The sequence below is a fragment of the Neopelma chrysocephalum genome, unplaced genomic scaffold (assembly GCF_003984885.1).
Source record: "Neopelma chrysocephalum unplaced genomic scaffold, ASM398488v2 Primary Assembly neopelma1_23, whole genome shotgun sequence".
NCBI lineage: Eukaryota > Metazoa > Chordata > Aves > Passeriformes > Pipridae > Neopelma > Neopelma chrysocephalum.
This window is the reverse complement of record NW_020897691.1, coordinates 9327947-9345752: the sequence shown is the minus strand read 5'-3', so window position 1 is coordinate 9345752 and position 17806 is coordinate 9327947. Positions and strand designations below refer to the sequence as shown.

The 17806-nt window shown below is 39.5% G+C and overlaps 1 protein-coding gene across 3 annotated transcripts in view; it reads right to left on the bottom strand.

Annotated features, from left to right (window-relative positions):
* Positions 1-13994: 13994 nt before the first annotated feature.
* Positions 13995-17806, bottom strand: part of UNC93A (unc-93 homolog A) — a 37080-nt gene continuing 33268 nt past the window's right edge. For all 3 annotated transcript variants that reach the window (XM_027686479.1, XM_027686488.1, XM_027686497.1), the window contains one exon: positions 13995-14005. The gene's annotated coding sequence lies outside the window, so the exon portion shown is untranslated. The remainder of the gene's footprint in view (positions 14006-17806) is intronic.

Sequence of the window (17806 nt, the reverse complement as noted above, 5' to 3'; positions counted from 1 at the left end):
TGTTTAAGGTGCACTTTCAGATGAAGACTTTTGATCCCATGAGATGGGTGAAAGTTTCGGTGAGTCCTTGAAGTTATTGCTAGAATTCTCTGTGGCACTTAGGTATGACTGACTCCTTGACATTGAGATGTTCACATTCTTTATTTAATTTCCTCAGAGAAAACAATACATGATTTTTTAAAAAGTGGGCAAAATAAATTCTCAAATTTGCAGTTTTGCTCCTAAGATACAGAGAGCCTCACATTGGTGGCAAATTATAATTTCCTAAGAACTTCTTCACTCAGTTTGTCCTGAATGTGGCCCTAGTTCTTTGGTCAATTAATATTTCTTGCTTTTTGGCCCAGTGATCTTACTTCTGGAAACGAAATGGCAACATGCTTAAGCAGGATTTAGTCCTTTAATTAAACAGTTTCTTGACTTTTCTGTTAGTTTCCACTGAAGGACTTCCCCCACATTGACTACTCATCCCAAACCCACTAGCTGTCTCTTTGTGTAGGATCAGTCAAAATCAGTTGTCCTGTCTTGAGTAATCGCCAGGGCAGAAATATTCACTTCTCATGGTTCTCAATTGCTCTGTCACAATTTAGTAAGCAGACTCTGCTCTGTGTCAGACTGATGTCAAAAGAGGGTTCCTGAGGCCTCTTTGAAAGTTACATTCAAACTAAAGTTGAACTATCATTGGCATTCAGATTCCTGAAAAGGAATTCAGCTACTGACACTAATATATCCCAAATCTGTTTCACTTTCTTGATTTGTAGGGCTTGAGTTGCACTACTAAGAGATATGCTGGGAATGGAATACTTGTGTAATTAAACAAGGATACATTCATTCTTTTTGATAGATTAAGCAATAAACCTTACTGCACTTATGCAGTCTGTGGTTTTAAATACACAGAGAGAGTTCATAAATATTCACAAAGTTTTGTGTACTAACATAGAAGTCTTTACAGAAGAAGCCCAGAACATCCTTAGCAGAGGATTAGAGACTGGTAATAACAGTGGAACCCCTTCGCTGACTGTGGTGAATGAAAATGATGAGAAAGCAATGCATTTTCACAGGTAAATCTCTATACACTAACAATTGATTTGTATGTGCAGTGAGGCAAATATTTCTTTTACAATCCTTAAAATCAAGCTGCTAAATTCTTACTTATCAGTTGGCTTCTTTTCTAGGGCATCTGTATTGTTTCAGAACTGAAACACTTATTTAGCTGTCTAGATTCATAGTAAAGCTCCTAACTGAAGGAGGCCAGCTCTGAAATCACTGGTGCAGTTTGGGTCTTACAGCTGAATAACGCCAAATGCTTTTCATAAGCTGCTGAATATCTTCAGATTACAGTGAAATCAGTAAGAACTCAAGATAATTTTTGAATGTTGAAAAGGTTTTAGTTTGTAGTTTGGTTTGGTATTTGTTTACTTCTTCAGAGAAGAAAAAAAGTTCTTGCCACATAATCCCTTCAATAAATAATTTTTAAACTATGAAGTTTGCAATGCCAATGCCTCTAATAAAAATTGAACTTGCTTACAATCAAATCAAATACATATTTTTAATGTGATGAAATCTGTTAGAAATTACTAGATACCATCTACTGTAAACACAGAAAAGATTTTTTTCCTCTTTGCATTTCAAGCCTAGTTCTTAACTCGTATGAAATTAGCATAATTTATTGATTTGGATTTTTTAATATATAATGCAAAGTAAGAAATTATTTTTCACATCTTCTTGTCCATTCCTCCTAATTTCAGAGACCATGGGATAAGTGCAAAAGGAGATAGAATTACATTTATCAGTATGTATCATTTCCTCCTATAGCTGTCTTTCAGCAAAATACTTTCAATGTCTTAAAAAAAAATGGTTTCATTAAAGATCCTTCTTGCTTGTGACCTTGCCGACATATTGGAAGATGATATCTGGCTGACTGTGATAGGTGTTCTGGATGTGAATATTTGCGGGATTTAGCATTTCATAAAACTGTTAATGAAACTAAGTGCTGCTTTTACTTTTACCAGTGTAAATTTTGACTCTGGAGTGATGTACTGGTGCAGAATTACTGCAGTGCCAGACTCTGCCAGCACTGCATTCTCTGCCTGCTGACAGTACTGCCCTACAGGTGAAATTACTTTGATTTTCTCATAATAATGCAGGTTTTTAAAAGAACTTTCCATGGATTTATGCATGTCATTAGCCATAGCAGCCCCTAGCATTTCCACACAAATGTTTATCCAAAAATGTCAACCTAGTACAATGTGTACATATTTTCTTTTTTTTTTTTTTAATTTAAGAGAGAAAACTAATTGCAAAAGGCAGCTTATCCTCCCTGGCTATGTTGGCCCTGTGCTGATTTATGCAATCCCAAAATTTGCTTTGTATTTTTAAATGAGTAACCCTATTAGGAATCAGTTCCCTATTAGGAACACATTGATAGCAGTTGACTTGCACTGCGTTGACAACTTGTGCTCACTGGAAGCAATGAAAATCTTTTTGAGAGCAGCATGACATGCCTGAACTTGCCCAATCTATCCGTTCTTTTGTTTCCAAGTGCTTTGTTTTCAGACCTTTTCAGGCAGAAATAACATGACCAAGAGAGTAAAAACAGTTGGGATATAGCATGTTGTGTGTATCTGGTGTCTATTGGACCCTGGACAGCACTCAAGGCATCAGCCTGTGGGGTCCACCCCTGCAGCACTGGCGTTTGGCATCAGCCAGAGTATTCAGTGATGGTTATTTTTTTGTTCCTTCAACAAGGACAGCTTATTTGCCATTTTTGATGCATAATTTTCTAGTAGAATGGAATCGGGATGCTTTCTGGACCAACAGCAGTAGCCAGCGTGATTGATTTTTCCCCACCTGCTTTTTGCTGAAAAACTTTTTCTTGGAAAAAAAAGGTTTTTGCTTAATGTGTGTTTTTGCCTCACAGATAGCTTGCTGCGATGTGCCTCAGGCAGAGGTGTGCCTGGGATGAAAGCAAGAATTTGAGTTTGCATAAAGTGTTTAGCCTTTTTTAATGTATTTTCTATCTGTGTTCTGCACCTATTTCCTATTTACAATTTATAGCTGGGGTAAGAACTGTTTGTCAGAAGCTCCAAAGAAGTATTTTGAGTGCTCCTGGTGTTATTGGTTATTACATTACCTCAGGTCAGGATCTGTTTTCTAGCCTTGACTTAAAACTGTACTGTTCAGTCTTCAGAGGAAAATGTTACACATGTGTCTTGCTTTTCTTCCAGTACATTGTATTTCAGAGTTACTGGTCTGGATATGGAGCAGTGGCAGGCTGGACATAATCACACAGGGGGTCTATTTGCTAACTTAATTGTATTAATTTGAGGGGAATTAATACTTCTGTTGACTATTGCTGAGGCTTTCTTTAGCATGCCTTTAACCAGAATATTAGTCAGACTTATTTAGAATAGAAAACAACAAAAAAAATTAGGTAATGCATTATAAAGAGCAGTAGGATATGGGGAGTTTGTTTTTCTCTTAGTATCTTTGAGAACTTTTGTATTTTGCTCCTGAGGTGTTAAACTCCGTTAATGAGAGGGAAACATGAGGTCATGGCTGCCTCTTGTAACTTGCGTTTCTTTTCAAGTAATAGTGATGGGCAGATGGTGGCTGTAGGTCATGAAGTGAGCTAGGAGCTCACTTTTTATTTGTTAGCAGGAAGATAACAAATTATTTACAGAATCACAGAATATGCTGAGTTGGAAGGGACCTGCAAGGATCATTAAGTCCAACTCTTAGCCCTGCACAGGAACATCCCCGAGAGTAACACCATGTGCCTGAGAATATCATCCAAATTCTTCTTGACCTCTATCAGGCTTGGTGCTGTGACCACTTCCCTGCGGAGCCTGTTCAAGTGCCCAACCATCCTCTGGGTGAAGAACCTTTTCCTAATATTCAATCTAAACCTTATCTGACACAACTTCAGACCATTCCCTTGGGTCCTTTCACTGATCACCACAGAGAAGAGATCAGTGTCTGCCCCTCCTCTTCCCCTCATGAGAAAGTTGTAGACTGCAATGAGGTCTTCCCTCAGTTTCCTCTTCTCCAGGCTGAACAGACCAAGCGACCTCATATTAAAAATTAACTAAGCAGTTAGGTCAGTCATATAAATAAACTCTGTTTGAGGATATGTAAAGATTTGTACTCTCCCCTCTTGTTGAGCTTTTAAGTGCGCTTCCAGATCACTCATGCCTTGAGACAGCAAGTTCAAAGGCAAAATCTCTTCTGGGTGCTGAACTCCCACATTTAACTCTTGGAGTGTATTTACCTGTGGAAAGTAAAGTACCTTATCCCCTTTCATTCATGTCCGTGGCTAATCTGATTTGTAGTAATGACTGGGCTGCTGGAAATACAGCTTAGTCCCCAGCCTTGCATGATGCAGTGCTTCACAGATGCAATGACAGGAAACAAGCTGTGCCTTCTGCAGGTCTTCCTTAATTTAGTGACCTGTCTGAATAGCAAATGTATTTAAAAGCCTCTAAGTTCATGGTCATTATGTTGTCAAAAATTTCAATTAGAATTGTTTCCAGCTGCTAAAGAGAATAAATTTTATAGCTGAATGCATGCATGAGTGTTCCCAGTGAGGAAGTACCTCAATTTTGACAAGTGATGATAACTTCTTGCCACTTCCAGCAGTACCAGCATAAGGGACATGCCCAAGCCCTCCAAAAATCACTCCCGAAGAAGGTACATCTAATAACAGTCCTTCATTACAGTCTTATATACCAACTTCATACTCTTTGTTTACCTTCTGAACAGAACACGGATAGACCAGCCCAAGACTCTCAGGAGCCAGGAGCTGACTCACACCTTGGAACACAATAGAGATCAAACTCACCCACTGCAGAAAGAAAAAATTGCCCAGAGCAAGTTCAGAAGAACAGCTAGAGTCACTGAAGAAAATGTGAAATCAGAAGAAATACAAGTAAGCTGTCTTCTGTAGAATAAATATGCAATTTATATCAATTAGCATCCTTGCATTCAGACTTCTTATGGTTGTACCTGAATCATTCCATTTGCCCCACATGGCAAATTATTCGTGCCACGTCTTGAGGACAGTTGTGTGTACAGTGAGGATTTTTGATGTTAATAGGAATTTTTTTGGTTTGTATTTTAAATGTACATCCCTTTTTCTTTATATAAGAAAAAAAAATAGGTTGTACCTTCCATTTCTTAAGAAAGGCTGGGAGGTTTGCATGTTCCTTATACTTCCTTGTACTGATTTGCCCAGCTGAGCTGACTCTTGAAAAATTTCCAACTCCTGCCATAGTGGGCTTTGCATCTTGTTAGCATTAGGACCGATTGTGCCAAGTGCAACAGAGTTAATGGCCATCATTCTCTATTCTCATCCCTGAGGTGAGTGTTTGTTAATTTTTTTCCTTAAACTATCCTGATCTTTGGCTTTGAGGTATTTTTATGATATCTAGCTCTGTGTCTAACAGTCTAACCTGCTAAATAACATCCCTGAATCATTTATTATAGTTTCTTCTAAGTTCCTTTAGGGGATTCTATCTGTTTGAATGCTCTGTTTCAGCCTTCCCAGCGATAAAGTCATCTCCAATTATCTGTGGCCATTCTCCCTATTAAAACCAGCTAGACATAATATGACTTAAGGGGCAATTTTCTAGGAGAGTCACTGATAAAGAGAGAAAAAAATGGTGAGCTATGCAAAACAAATAAAGGAGTTGGGGCAGCTAAAAGCTATATTTTTACAGGAGAGAACAGTAGGCAGTGGTAATGCTCAGAAATGTCTGGAACAGTGTTCTGCTGCAAAAGGATATCTAAACCAAACTGATATATTTGACAGCAAACTGACAATTTCAATTATTTTCTTAACCAGAAATATTTCAGAACACTCTCAGGCACATGGTGTGACTCTTGGGTATGGTTCTGTTCAGGGCTAAGGGTTGGACTTGATGATCTTTGTGGGCCTCTTTCAACTCAACATATTCTGTGATTCTGTGAACAATTAAAACTGGCAAGATAGTACTTTGTTCAAACTTTCTGTACCTTCTTTATTTTTCATTTGTACATTTTTGACATACTTATTTTTGTACTATACACATAGCTAATGTTTTCTCTGTTTATGTTCCATATTTCTCTAGAAGTAACATTTACAACAGGAAAGGTTTCAGTGAGGTTATTTTAGTATTTTGAATAAAAATATTTTGAATGTCCTCTCTGCAAAATATTTTAAAATATCAACTTTCTTTCCACCTGGGATTTTAAAAAAAATGGTAGCATTTCTGCCAGGGAATAATTGTGTTTCCTGACTAGGTCTAGCCCTAGAGATGAAGTCTGATAGAATTGTTTTAATCTTTTGTGCTGACCTGATAACATAATGAGTGTATGTTCAAAAATTTATTTTTCTACAAAACAAACCCAAAACACTTTCTGAGTCACTTATCTGTGTGATTCTCAAGTTCTGAGTCTGCTGCTTCTTTGAAATGGCTGATGGATGTGCCAAATTCAGAGCAGGGAGCTCACAACAAAGAAAGAATGGTGACTAGGAAGTGGGCAAACACACAAGTGCAAGGGAAGTAGGAAAGGGTTGCATATGAAAATTGGTTGGCTACAGGGCAAACTGCAAATTTCTATCTTGCCTCCACCAATATTCCATTTGCAATATCCAACATGAGTGCCCTTAAGGAAGAGGACTCAGTGTTTGCATCAGCATGGGCAAGGGAAGAAAGGACAAGGGAAAATTAATAGAGATGGATTTATATGGAAAAGTCCTCTCCAAATTTCATTACTTTCATTTTCAACTCTCTTGAAAATTGTCTTTGCAATCCTCTGCTGTTTGTAAGAAGCATTTTATCTATTCTTTGTCACCACATGAAGATCTGAACTGACATTTTTGTTATTAAAATATATCTTGTATTCTAGCCTTTTTAAAAAGACGTTTACATTTAATGATGATTGTTTGCATGATTAGTTTGAATTTCCTGTTTTTTTTCACACAGCACAGACTTTTCTCAGCTCACTTTGTAACAATATAGGAGTTCACAGGGAAGTGGGTTTTTTTACTATTTTGGGGGTTTTGTTTGTTTATTGGCTTTTATGAAATGATTTCAAATATGTTCGTCTTTTTATTGCAGACCTTTATAGCGTAGACCTTTAAGCAGAACAAAAGACTCCATACTTCTTTCTGGATGTGTAAGGTGGACATGCCTAGTTCAGAGCAGGCAATGAGATGGAACACTTTTTTTTTTACTGATAGATACTAAAACAGCAGATTGCCAGACTGCAGGAGGAGTTCAAGAGAAATGAGTCCTGCTGGCGTGCTGCCTACAGCAAGCTGAGAGACCAGGTTGAGTTGCTGACCAGGCAGAACATGGAGCTTCGAGATGAGCTCAGAATTTCAGAACATCAGAGATGGAAAGCAGAAAAAAACCCAAAAGCTGTGAATTTTTTGGACAGAAAATCAGAGACCCCGGTACTGGAAGATATTATCTGCCTAATACTGTCTGAAAAAGAAAAATTTGAGAGTAGTTTTGTTTTGGAGCTGTCATGTGTGAATACTGGTCCTCCATTCCTCCCATGCTTAGCCTGAAGGTGGAAAGTCAGTTCTATAGTAAGCCATGCTAAAATATATGCTTTGTAAATATTACTTTTTATTCAGTATCCCCCTTATAGGGTTACTTGTTACCTTAGCATATAACTGAATAACTTCTTGTAAGGGAGTTAAAGGAAGTTACCCACTTCTTACAGAGCAGACAGCAAGTCTTGGTGAAATTAAATGATTCAGACTAGAATTCAAAACACAGAAATTTGGTTTAAGTGGGTAATTTAATTTCCTTGTGTATTCAAGGGAGACAAATACGTGCTTTGAGGGATCACTCATCCTATGTATGTCAAGGCAACCCGAACAAATAATTATCTTCTAGGTGGTACAGTCTGGTGAGATGAATCCTACTCTTCCACAGAATGGCTGAACCTAGAAGAAAATAAAATTGAGCTATTTACTGCTAAGCATTTCCCTAATTTTCAAATCTAATTTCTAGTAATGTATCTTCAAAAGATGTTAGAACCACCAATTAACCTGTCCTTTGCTTTATGGAGTGAACAAGTTTTGGACTCTCTTTTTATTTGATTTTAACATACTTGTTAATGAGATTTTTCACCTAACACTATTAAGATCCATTGAAAATGTAATTTGAAGTGATATTTCACTTTATTTTTAATTTTCCCAAGCATACCTGCTCATATGACTCATCCTTTATAGATTTTGAAGGTCAGAAAAAAAAATCAGTCACAGGTACAGAATGAAAATATATAAAAATTCCAATAAAAGCAAGGATAAGAAAAAACTAATTGACTTCTGTTGTAGGCCAGATTTCTGTTTTATTTCTATTGCTTTTGAGTATTTGGTGATGTTGGGCTTCTACTCAAGCCACTGAATATTTTTGTTGTGTGAGAATAACATTAGGATGCTGTATATTAAGATGCTAGGATGGCATCTACAAAGATTTTGTCTGATACTGGAGAGTTTCGGTCCCTATCAGAACACCATGTGGAATTTCATTAATTGTGTTTAAATATCATAATTTTTCTTACAACAGAAAACCAGATGGCTTTGAATGTTGTTTTATTCTACTAGCTGTGCCTTGAACTTAAAATTATATATTTAGAACAAATTCTCCACTAGGTTGCAGAAGCTATTCTGCAAGAGACAGCATCTTCATCCAAACAGGAAGAAAGTTCGTGGAGAGATAATTGCAAAAGCCGCACCACCTCTCACATGGGGCTGGAGACATGTTTGCAAAGACACTTAATTAGAGATGTGAGTAACAAAGTATGCATTCCTATTTCCAACAGTCACTTTTCCACAGTTTCAAATATGTACTTAAGAGAATATTCTTTGGGATCCAAATTTCTGCAAATGGAAGGGTGTATAACATGTTCACATTTTCTTGCAGTCAGCTTGTGCTCTCATTCTACATAACTTTGTTTGCAGTTTTTCTTCTGATTTTGCAGTAGGAAAAATATTTTTTTTCCTTTTCTAGAGCAAACTGAATTGCCTGTTGTTTTCAGCTATGCTCTGAATTCTTTGCACCTACTACTTTACAGACTTGTTTTATGAGTAATCTCCGTACCTTGCCTCAGCAAACCATAAATCTAGTATTTTGCCATTCAAGGCTTTACTTGCCAATATGTACTAGTGACCTCCCTGTTAATGTCAGTGGGAAAATCACTTAGCTTTTTACAAGTTATGACAAGTTAACTCAGTATGTCAAATGAGATGCTTATTTCTGGCTGGTACGTTGATGACTGCTTCTCCACAGCCAGTTGTCCATATTTCTTCCACATCATTTTTTAGAATATAGATATCTAAATATCTCATCATGCTTTTCTTTCTCTTGGCTTTGTATTTCTTGCTTCTATTATGAGCACCTTGATTATTATAAATCTCCTTTCTTACTTTTGCTCACATTTAGTTGAAATCTGTGCTTTATTCAAGTGAACAGTCACTCTGAAATTCCTCCTACCTACTGGAAACTTTCACTGGCTAAAGCAAAACTTAGATTGGCCAACGCACCCTGCACTCTGCCTGTCTAGGAACTGAAATAAAATGTAAAAGATGTCAGGTGAGAAGGGAGGCAACTATTCCACTGTAGCGAGCATGACAGCATGTGTTTTGAAAGTCACTAGACAGCAACTCTAGTGAATTCTATATGGTGCCAGATATGAAAAGAGACAATGGTAAGAATAACTGTAAACTGAATATGCTTAAAAGATCAGAATCAGTCGTGTGAAACAGTAGCTTCAAAGCGGATGCCTGCCTTCAAGACTGTATTTCTAAGCAGTATATGTTTTTCATGAATCAGAAAGTAGAGGGTTTAGCTGCAAGAAATTGTTCTATGTGTTCTACACTGCTGTCTACAGATGGGATCTCTCCATTCCTCTGTGCTACGGTAGACAGAACTACTAGTTAAACAAGTAACATTCAATATACCCTCTGCAGTTATAGTAGCCAGTAAAGTCAAAAAACTATCTTTGGTAGCTTACCCTGGAAATTTTCAAAGCATGAAGGAGTTTGTTTCATCTGAACATCTCAAGCATTCTTGCAAAGCGAGTTAAAACCAGAAACATTTATTCTACATAGACATTCCCTAAGATCCAGTGAGTTCGTTTTCCTCCTGTGGCACACAGGAGGAATAAAATTGTGCAATAAAATTTTGACTTCAGCAACAGTTTTGAGAAGGGGGAAGTTGAGGACAGCAGACTTTTGGGCTCGCTGTTTATCTGAGCTTTCACCATCTAGCCAGCACTGGATCCAATCCAACTGGAATCCAGCACAAGCATGAGCTAGACTGGTAGGCATAGGGCCCAGATGTCCTGAGTGAACTCTAAAATGTTTGACAGAGACACATGCTCTTTATCTGATCTGATGGCACAAAAAGGCTTTAGAGTGAGTAGAGTGGCTGTCAATTACTTGAATCTAGAATTGAAGGCTCAGGTAAATGGAAGATTAAAGAGAAGACCAAAATCTGTGTCATAGAGATAGATCTGAATGTGGTGACTCCCTTGTGTTTTCTTTGTATTTGAGCTCTTTTGATGGCAGGTAGATGCTTTTCCTCATAGATCCTGTAAACCTGGACAATTCTGAATTTTGGATACATATGAAACAAACTATCATACTATTTCTGTCCAGGACTCAGAAACTGTGCATAGGAACTCATAAAAGTGAATGGGAACATATCAAAGTGAATGAGATAACCTTGAGCAACAGAAGGGTGGTCAGGCACTGGAACAGACTGAACAGGGAAGTGGTGGAATCACCATCCTTGGCACTGTTCAAAAAATGTGTGTACTTTGGGACACGGTTTAGTGGCAGACTTGACAGTGCTGGGTTATTGGTTGGAATTGATGATCTTAGAGTCTTTTCCAACCTAAGCAATTCTATGGTTCTAGGATTTGGAGAAGAGATGCGTGCATATATAGTGTGTTTCTGTGGCTGGGTTTTGGTAATGAGGGGAGGAGGGGGAGAGTACAGGGGTGGCTTCTGTTAGAAGCTGATAGAAGCTTCTCCTGTCCTGTAGACCCAATGCCAGCTGTCTCCAGAATGGGCTTCCTGCCACTGGCCAAGGCCAAGCCAATCAGGAGTGATAGTAACACCTCTGTGATAACATATTTAAGAACAGAAAGGTATTGTGTGGGAAGAATTCCAGCCAGGGAAGATGGGAGTGAAAACGTGAACAGCAATGTAGACACCAAGGTCAGTGCAGAAGGAGGGGGAGGAGGTGCTCCAGGTGCCGGAGCTGAGGCCCCTGCAGCCCATGGTGAAGACCACGCTGGAGCAGGTGGATATCCAAAGGAGACTGTGACCCCGTGGGAGGCCCAAGATGGAGCAGGGTCCTGGTGGGGACCTGCAGCCCGTGGAGAGAGGAGCCCACAGTGGAGCAGGTTTTGCCTTGGCAGGACTTGTGGCCCCCATGGGGGACCCATGCCGGTACAGCTCATTCGTGAAGGACTGCAGTCCATGGAGGAGTGACCCATGGGACAGTAGTTTGGGAAGAACAGTTACCCGAGGGATGGACTCACGTTACAGAGGTCCATCAAGGACTGTCTCATGTGGGAGGGACTCCCCGGGAGCAGGGGAAGGACTCCTCTCCCTGAGCAGAGGCAGAAACAACAACTGACTGTAACCCTCGTTCCCTGTTCCCCTGCACTGCTGGGGGGGAGGAGGGAGAACATGGAAGGAAGGAGGGGTGGGGGGAAGGTGTTTTAAAGATTATTTTATTTCTCACTCTTTTGCTCTTATCCTGTTAGTAATAAATTTAAGTACTATCCCCACTTTGAGTCTGCTTTACCTGTGAAGGTGATCAGTAACTGACCTCTCCCAGCTCTTATCTCAACTTATGAATCCTTCGCTGGTTTTTTTTTCTCCTCTGTCCAGCGCAGCGGGAGAGTGAGAGAGTGTCTTTAGTGCATACCTGGCATCCAGCCAGGGTCAATCCACTACAGCATAACAAATTTAATTTAAAGTTTGCTTGGACTAGAGAATTTCATCAGCTGTAACCAAGAAGGCAAAACAACAATTACTGTCTGACTTTTTTCTGTCAAAGCTAATAGAATTCGAGGATACGTACCAAAACAATTAGGGAGTAAGTCTGAATGATAAGTACAGGTTAAAGAGAGAGATTTTTTTAAGACATGATTTTATGAAGTAAAAAAGCCCCACATCCAACAGATGTTCTACATCTCTGGAAAAGATATATTCTCGTTGCCTATAATACTTTTAAGGATGATTTCTGTTTATACTGTAACCCGATCTACCTGGTGAGGAACTGTCCACTTTAAGTTCTGCTTTAGTGAGACAAGATAAATGTCCATCTTAACTACACATCATTAATGATTCTTTCAGAATATGGCTTGAAAGATGAACAGGTTGCCCAAAATTGTTAATATTTGTTAATTATTAATATTTACTAATATGAATCCTCTGCAAACAAGTAGATTTCTGAATACAGCACATTAGCAAGAATAAGTTGCCAGTTTCCTGCCCAAAATGCAACTATGGATAGATATTAATGATTTCTGTGAGAAAATATCCATTCATTTGCATGGTGAGGGCAGGAAGTGAGGGTGAAGGAGGGGAGGGGAATTGTACTGAAAGGTATACAGATAACAATTGTACTGAAAGGTATACTGATAACATTTCTTAATGTTTTTGTTGAAAAAGTTTCAGCCAAGGTCAAATGTGCTTACTTTCAATCTTCTTAGATTTTACTGTCTAATCTGCTAAGGGATTTTGATGATCTTTGAGCATTTTATTACCTTGCCTATAAATGTTCTTCCTGACAATTTACTAACTCTGAAGCAGGAAGATTTTGTGAATATGTGGACAGACTTTTACAGCATTTGAATTTTCACTGCTTTATCCATGAGTACTTGTTGATTTTCTAAGCTTTTTAATGTGTTGGGGGAACACAAATTCTACATGACTCAACTATGACAGTTGAAGGCTATAAGAGATCCTTATCTATGGGAATTGAGAAGTGAGAGATTTCCAGTTTGAAGAACTGAAACTACACGTAATTCACTAAAACTGTCTTGATTCCTCTGACATTATTGCTTTAAAAATAAGTATGCTAGTGCATGCAATAAACAAAAAACTGAAATCAAAACCTTTTACAATGCATGCGTAGCAAGCTGGAGTACCTTTACTAACACTGGTCTGCATGGAGGCTCCCTCAACTGAATTGGCTGATATATCTCACCATGCTCATGGAAACATCTCTTCTTTCTCTCTGCTTCCATCTTGCAATAAAGTATATTCTATTCACAAGTCTGATGTAAGTAGTTCTTTGAAAGCTTGAATTGCAGGGGAAAAAAATGCTGCCACATGTTGGTGTCTGGCTGAATCTGATGAATATTTGAGCTGCTGTGGCCATATTGGCACTTTCTGAAGATGGTGAACCAGCTGACCCAAAACTAACCAGGCAGAAAAAAACCAGTTAATTTTTGCCTGATTCTACTCACTGAGCCAGGTCAATTCCCCTCTGTGGTTGCTGGTGCCTCAAAAGGAGGGACTGGAAGCATGTGGCTGGGGATAGAGGAAGAGGAATGGGACTCTAGAAATCTGGGCTGAAATTAGTTTGAGTTGCTGTGAAACTGCACCAATGGCTTTTCAAGTTCTTTTAAATAATTTGGTAGTTTCAGTCTTGAGATCTTTAGCAATGAAATGATGGATTAGGAGCTCTTTCCTTCTATCAGTCTGCAATTTCTGAGATAATATCTCTTCATCAGAAATAGTCTTAAAGGTCCTTAGTACTATACCACTTGCCTCAAGCTGAAGTCCCAGGCATATTTTGACAGTTTGCCCACTCACTTGTATTTGGAAACCTGATTTTGTTTGGGTAATTCAGGCATATTCACAGAATCTGCCTGCAGAAAGCATCTCCAAATGTAAAATATAAATCATTCTTTTTAATAATGAATTCTATTAGTTTATGTACCTTTTGGTGACCTTGTCTCAAAGAGCTAATCAGCTTCCTATCTCCTGCTAAGAACAGTTTTATGCTTGGAGGAAAAGATTTAGCTTTTTAAATCCTACAACTTTGTGGTGTTGCAACAGGATTTCTTTCTTTGCTTCTTCTTTGTAAGCACATCCATTAAATTGTAATGTCATTTATTAATATATGTAAGAGATCACCATCCACAGCAACAGCAGATCCCCTAAATTTCGTTGATCACATGGAGAAAATTTTACAGCTGTCAAACAATGGCCAATGTTATCAGAGAAGGACCAGTTCAGTCTTCCCATATGTGCTTTGCTTACCCTATGTCCTTTGAGCAATAGCTCATGGACTTCAATAAATGAAGCTGTGCAAGTTTGGAGCTGGCTTCCTGCCAAGTCTCCGAAACTTGACAACAGAGTCTCCTTCCCAGAGAGGGAAGGGAAAAAAAAACCAAGCAACCAAAGGTCTAGCAAAAATATATATATTTACGTATAAAACAGAGATATGCAATGAGAATTATATATATGAATCTATGACCCCAAATAGCTTCCCGAAGGGAAGAGGGGGAAGGGAGAAGGGAAAAGGATAAAATAGGGTGAAAAGGGACAAAAATAAAACAGATCTACACAATCTAAAAACCCGGTAACCAGAATTGGCAAGAGCTCACCACTTCCCTTAAAAGAAAGCAGGACGTCTGGACGCGGCCCAGCACTCCCCCCTCACACGTGGCCGACAACAGCAGTCACTGTAGGCCTCAGCTCCGGATAAGCCAGACCAAAACAGGGACCACCATTCTCCAACCTCGCCGGAAGAGAAGAGAGTGAACTCTCTTATCAATGCCTTATTTATACCCCAGGTTACGTAAAGGAATAGCATGGAATACTTCCTTGGTCACCTTCCTAGTTCCTTCCTGGTTACAAGCTGGTTTCCAGGAAGGCCTAGACTGAAACCATCACAGAAGCTGATGGCAAATATATCCTTTCTATGAAGATCTTACAAAACCTTCTCAAGCAGGCACTCTTCAGTGTCTGAAACATTTCAAAATCAGAGTTATCTGGTACCACTTCCAACTTTTTTTATTGTTTCTTTGTTTCTTACCATCACGTGCATTGTATGCTCCCAGTTATTCACCAGCTCAATGCATTAGAGCTTCTTCTGCTATCGGTTCTGACAGACAGAGAGATATCCCTTGCCATTTCTGGGACAACTTAGCAATGTGAGCTGTGAGACTCTGTCTGCGTCTTTGTCTTGTATTGCCAGGCATTTCTAAGTTTCTCTAATTAAATCTACGTGAGTGAGATGAGTGACCTTCAAAGTTTCGGCTAGGCAAGAGCACAGCCTCAGTTTTCCTGTCATACCAACATAAAGTTTTCTTTGCATCTTCAAACCCCTGAGAGGCTCTGTGTTAATCCCTTGCATATCATGGTGGTCATGCAAGAATATTTTCTGTTTCCTCTGTGCTCTGATCTAAGGTCTCCATGAAAAATTGGGGAAGTGCTTTTGAGTACCTGTGATCTTTCCAGTCTAAATAACTGCTATAGTTTCTTTGAAACTGTTTGCATCTCATTTCCCTTCTGTGGCTCACACCCCTCTTAGGGTTCTACAAGACATGTGTCAGCCCTGATAGATGGAGATGTATGAGATCAAAATGTAAAAAGGGTGGACATCTGGCAAGTAAAAATGAACTGTCACGCAATATATTTTACTAGGCTCAGCTCAGTTGTGATATCCCAGAGAGGGTTATCTTTCCTGCTGTTGGCAGGGTGATTGGGACTGACGGATGAGAGCTTGACAGCAGCTGCTGGCCTCACACTGTGAGCCTTGGATTACCCTTGACTTGCATCATTATCCCAGTACAGAGAAATGTGAATGTCACATGAAAAGGGGGGGATATGCCTGACTTCTAGAGTCGGGAGATTTTCTCAGCCCACTGAGATTTATTTGTCTCTTAGTGCCCCAGGGAAAATGAAACCATATATGTTTCACCCAGTCTGTCAGGTACCCCGCACGGGAACGTTTCAACAAACAGATTCACAAGATCAGGGTAATTTGATTGCCCTTTTTCGGAGACTGCCATATAACAGTGTAAGGGAGAACCCCTCAGCAGGTCTTCCCACATGTTATTCTGCTGCTAGCAAACTGTCAGTACCTTATAAAGGACTCACTCTAACAGTTTATGGAATAACACTCTTTATTGATACAAACTGTGACAAGTTAATAAGGTTCATGGTCATCAGTGATAGGGTCTCTCTGCAAAAATATATTTAAAGCAATCTAATAATACTATACAGCAAGCACAAGAACAAACTCTAATATAAAACAATATATTATGGAGCAAAAGTGAGCTCTAGTCCTTAAAAGCAACAGTCAGCACACATAGAATAGTTTCTCACCCGACAGGCATCCCTGAACAGGGGGGAGGGAAGACAGATTTGACTTCTCAGCTGATCCCAGCAGTTTCAGTGGAAATCTTTCTCTGATTTCTCCCCATTTCCAACTTCCTTTATACTATTTCTTTAGGTTTAGGTGGAGTTTGAGTGAATCTAGTCATAGGTCCTCAACTAGGTAGTTGTCCTTGGCATCTCTCTTCCTTGGTAGACAGATATGTCATGGTCGAAGTATCACCATGTTCCACTTCCTGCAGGATGTTTGTGGAGGGAGACCACAGTGCCTTCACATCACTCCCCTCTCCACTGTATTCTCCGAACCATGTGTTTATCAGTGTTTGGGGAACCTTTGTGGGGCATTGTGACCATCATCCAGGAAGCAGCAGCTGGTTCTCCTCTGTAATTCTTATTCTCCTTTAACTTTTAACCCTATCCATTATTCCACAGTGCAAAGCAAAATAAGACCCCAAGACAGAGTTATGTATAAAACGTGTGTGTGTGTGTGTGTCTGTGGGTATGCCCACATACACAAATAAATATTTTCCTAAAGTTTTAACTGCTTAGTGATGCACCTGTTGTAGAAGGATTTTTAATGCTATTTGAAGACGTCTATATTAACTTAATAAAAACGTATTCAAATGTTTTAGGCAACAGATAGCTCTGTGCAAAGAGCTCATTCTTTGAGATCAGTGACAAATGAACATCAAGAAAAGAAACCATCTAACTGCTCCATTGATAGAAGCACACCAACTGGCAGGAGAACACTTAGGGAAGACTGACACCTTTAGAACCAGAAAAAGTAAGTCAATAGTAAGGCCTATTTAAACTGCCTTTATTTGCTTTTTATAGAATTGTTCAGAAGCTATATCCACACCCCGATCCCCACACAACTCCTGCTTGGTCTTCTTTCCCTGGAACTGAAAGTTTGTCAGAAATTATCTTAGAGACTGTTCATAGATTGAGCTATTCAGATATCTGCAGGCCAGAGTGTGGGTGAATGCTTTGAAACCTGCCCCTCTTGCCTCAGAAAAAGTTCAGAGTTGATCACACACACCAAGCATTGGGGCATTGTATAGGCCAGTGGCTCCCAGGAAGGCCAGGGGCTTGGACCATCAGGGGCAGCTCATAGCGTCCAGCAGGGCAGTGCCCATCCCACAGACGCAGACAGGAAGGAGGGCAGGCTGGGAATGGAAGTGAGGGTTAGACCAAAATCCCCATTGTCAAAGCCTATAATGATGAGACAGGTCTGGGGTCATGGTAGGAATTCATCCTGTGGGTCAGGACTGGGATTTGGATCAATGAGGTGCATGGCCAGGTACAGACAACTGCAATGCAAACCAACACGGACCAAATGAAGTGAAGTTTCCAAGAGATGGGAAGCAGTGGGCAGGGTGGTGGGCATGGCCTTGTCTGACACTTCTTCCAGTTCTTCCACTTTCCTTTCTCCACGATAGT